Source organism: Akebia trifoliata, chromosome 13, assembly GCF_017979445.1.
Source record: "Akebia trifoliata isolate Shusen 1 chromosome 13, ASM1797944v1, whole genome shotgun sequence".
NCBI classification, from domain to species: domain Eukaryota; kingdom Viridiplantae; phylum Streptophyta; class Magnoliopsida; order Ranunculales; family Lardizabalaceae; genus Akebia; species Akebia trifoliata.
In genome coordinates, this window is record NC_141387.1 from 6031532 (window position 1) to 6035422 (window position 3891).

A 3891-nucleotide genomic window follows, 5' to 3' on the forward strand; every position below is an offset into this window, starting at 1 on the left:
AAATAAGGTTTTGAGAAAACTTGATTGATATTTAGGGAAGAGTGTGTAAATATCATTATATTAAATCAAATTCACAAAATTTTCAAATAAAAAAATTAGTAATATGTTTTTTGTTGTGAGATGTCTAGTATTCTTATTGGACTTGAATTTCAAGAGGCAAGGCAATATCAAAAAAGATCCTTTCCCAACATGGAGTAGGTTCGACACGAAATATATTGTATTTTTTAATAAGATTTATTTTGATTTTTGTTCTGTGAGACTCCTTGAGGTTGGAACAGAGAGTCTGTAATCTTATCATTAGTAGTGAATTTTTTCTTCATTTACTTTGTGGGGGTAAGTAATTTGCCAAAGCACATAAATCTTGTGTATTCGTTTTGTTATTTTATCTTTACTCTTGTTACGTTTTTGCACAATATTTTTAAATGAGAGATCAATTTATTAATTTTTTAATTAATTAATGATTTATTTATTAATCACCAAATATGATAGCATTTCTAATTATATAAATCTCAAAATTTTATCTTCTTCAACCTTCAAATCTCAGGAACAAGATAAAAATTTTAGGAAGGTTGAAGACGATATGTTTGTAAAAATTCATGAACATCTACTGTATAATCCTAAAAAAAAATTAAATTTTTTTATGAAAGTTTTTAAATTTTTTTATATTCGAATTAACTGAACTAGCTTAACCTTTTGAAACATTTATTTTATTATTTGATTAGTAGGGAGTGGATTAACTTATTCGAGTGTTATCTATTGTATCGTTCCTCTAGCGATAGATTTGACCTCCATAAAATTATCTGTTGGTAGCTCCAAGAAATTCATTAATCATGGAATAAATGTGGTGGGTAAGCTCAGATTCCTACAGAACAGTCAAACATAGAAGAAGAAGAGAGAGAGAGAGAGAGAGAGATTTGGGAGAAAAATGGATGAAGAGATCAAGAACTACATCAAAGAATGGATCTTTGTTATTGCATCTCTAATCTACTGTTACTTCATACCTTCAAAGATCCCAAAAGGTAAGCTCAGATTCCTCTCTCTCCTTCCTGTCTTCTACGTCTTCACAGTTCTTCCATTAAATCTCACAACTACCTTTCTCGGTGGCAGCTCAGCTTTCTTCCTGGTTTGGCTTGGAAACTTCAAACTCCTCCTCTTCTCCTTCGGTCTCGGTCCTCTATCATCTCAACCTTCAATCTCTCTCCCTTATTTCATCTTCATAGCTTCTTTCCCCATCAAGATCACAAACAAAGAAAACCCCTATAATAAAAATCCAAATCACTCTAAATCTGGCCCTAAAAGGTCTGATTTTGATTTTATTGAGTAAAATTTACGAACATAAACATCAAATCCATCCAAATGTGATGTTAGTCTACTTCTGCTGTTACTTATATATTAGCCTAGAAGTGGGTCTAGCCATGTTTGCATTCATGGCTGCAACATTTCTAGGGTTAGAGCTTGAGCCCCAATTCGACGAACCCTACCTGTCGACTTCTCTACAAGACTTTTGGGGACGAAGATGGAATCTTATGGTGACGAATATTCTGAGACCGACTGTGTACGAACCTTCCCTGCAAGTATCCAAGAAAGTATTGGAGAAAAAGTGGGCCCCACTGCCAGCTCTGTTTGTCACGTTTATGGTGTCGGGACTCATGCACGAACTCATTTTCTTTTATCTCGGGCGTGTGAGTCCCACGTGGGAGGTGACTTTGTTTTTTGCGGTTCAGGGATTTTGCGTTGCCTTGGAGGTTGGAGTTAAGAGGATGGTGAAGGACAGGTGGCGGTTGCATAGGGGTGTTTCTGGACCATTGGCTATTGGGTTTGTGATGGTTACCGGTTTTTGGCTGTTTTTTCCGCCGCTGCAACGATGCAATTTGGATGTTAGGATGAGTAGAGAGATGATTGCTTTCTTTGATTTTTTGAAGGGTTTGGGTTCCATTGGAGCATCATTAAGGGAAGGCTCAACATCTGATGCCTAATACCTAATTAATTCGAAAAGTTCTATGAGTCAAGGGTCAACAGGACCTGGAGGTGGCCAAAGAATTCACAGCTTCGTGAGTTTTCAAACACTTAAGACTCACCCTCGGCTTGCCACTTGAGGTTAATTTATGATTTACTTAGTTGGGGTTCCTTTTTAGAATTTAATCATTGTAGTATATTATTATTATTACTAATTTATAAATGGTAAATTGTGGTTGAAATTTAATATAATTGTTATAAATATCGAAATCAATTTTCAACAACTTCTACTTGTAACTGGATGAGAAGATGATTGAGATGAGTTGCACACAATGTCGTTTTCTTTAACATGTTTCTAGTCTTTGTAGAATTGTAATGAAGTGTGCAGGGACGGAGCTAATAAAGAGTTGATGTGGGCAATTGTCCCCACAGAACTTTGAGACGTACCTATATGTATTTTCAACTAATTACATGCCCCATTTGTCCCCCACCCCTTCACCTCTCTCCCTATTTACCTGCCCACCCTCACCTCCCGCCAATTCGCCCACCCTCCCTTCAATTTTTTGTTGATGACATTTCCTCTTGATCGGATCTTCTCATATATTAATTGAAAATGATTTAAATAAACTTTTCATCATTTTCTAATAAAAAAATCTCTCAATTTCTCTTTAAAACCATTAATCTTCAAGTTGTTCAACTACACAACTAACCATACTCACCACAAGAAAATCATGGTTCCACCCCTACCCCTTTTGACATACACCCCCATCATAGAATCATATATCATTTGCCTCGAGATACACATAAAAACTTATATATAGTTGGCTTGATCCAAAGTTTTGAAATTGGACTGCTACTGAACTTCCACATAACCATTAAATTTAAAATTAAAATTCAATGATGAAAAATAATATTTTTTTTTAAAGATTTATAGAATTTTGTTCATTTGACTTAAGGTGACACACAGTGAAGAGCTTATGAGCTAAAAGTCGGTAACCAAAAGGAAAACTGAAATTCACACTTTATTAAATTTTTTAGATGAGGGCAAAAGTATACAAAATTCGGGAAAATATCAAATAAATTAAAAATAAAAATAATTTTTTAAATTATATAAATTTTAGAATATATATAAAATGATAAATAACACTTAAAAATAAGAATAATCTATGTTTTTTTTAAATGTCAATTAAATAGCAAAATCCAAAATATTTTCAAAAACTTTGCGATTTTTTGAAAAAATTCATGATTTAATCGAAAAATATTAAAATTGTGATTTAAATACAATTTTTTTCAAAAATTCACAGATTTTTGTCAATGTGCATTCAATCTTTAGCTTTATACACACACACAAAAAAAAAATGCAAGAAACTTAATATCTTCTCCTTTTGTTTTGCTCAAAAGTGAAACACATAATGAAATAAAATAGTCATTGTAAATAATTGGGAAGACGGCCAATTAGTTCTCTAATAGAGTTGAAATAATTTTTCTATCTGGATAAAGAAGGAACGTGTTGTGTACAGGTTGTAGATACGTGATTTTCAGTTTCTTGAGGACCGCATTTCTACAATGAAATTTTGGAGTCACCGCCATTCTTTTTTGAAGATTGATGTAAATAACCACCTGAAATAATTTTTGGAAAAATATTTTTTGTAGGCATTGTATTGACTCTCGTTAATATATATATGGGTAGCGTTCAATGACAAATTTTTTGGCAAAACATTTTTCAAAACATGAGTTAGAAGTTTTGGAATGGGCTGATTTTTGGTGAGGATGATCTCTACTGTGAGGAGATCATCATCACCAAAAATCAGCCCATTCCAAAACTTCTAACCCCATCAAAAACAGTTTATAAAAAATGGACGGTCCACACTTTTTCAACTTGTAAACATGGGTTAGAAGTTTTGGAATGAGCTGATTTTTGGTGAGGGTGATCTC

General features: G+C 33.3%; 1 pseudogene; it reads left to right on the top strand.

Annotated features, from left to right (window-relative positions):
• The first annotated feature begins 802 nt into the window (after nt 1-802).
• LOC147387552 (putative long-chain-alcohol O-fatty-acyltransferase 5 pseudogene) lies at nt 803-2361 on the top strand (annotated as a pseudogene).
• Nucleotides 2362-3891: the final 1530 nt, after the last annotated feature.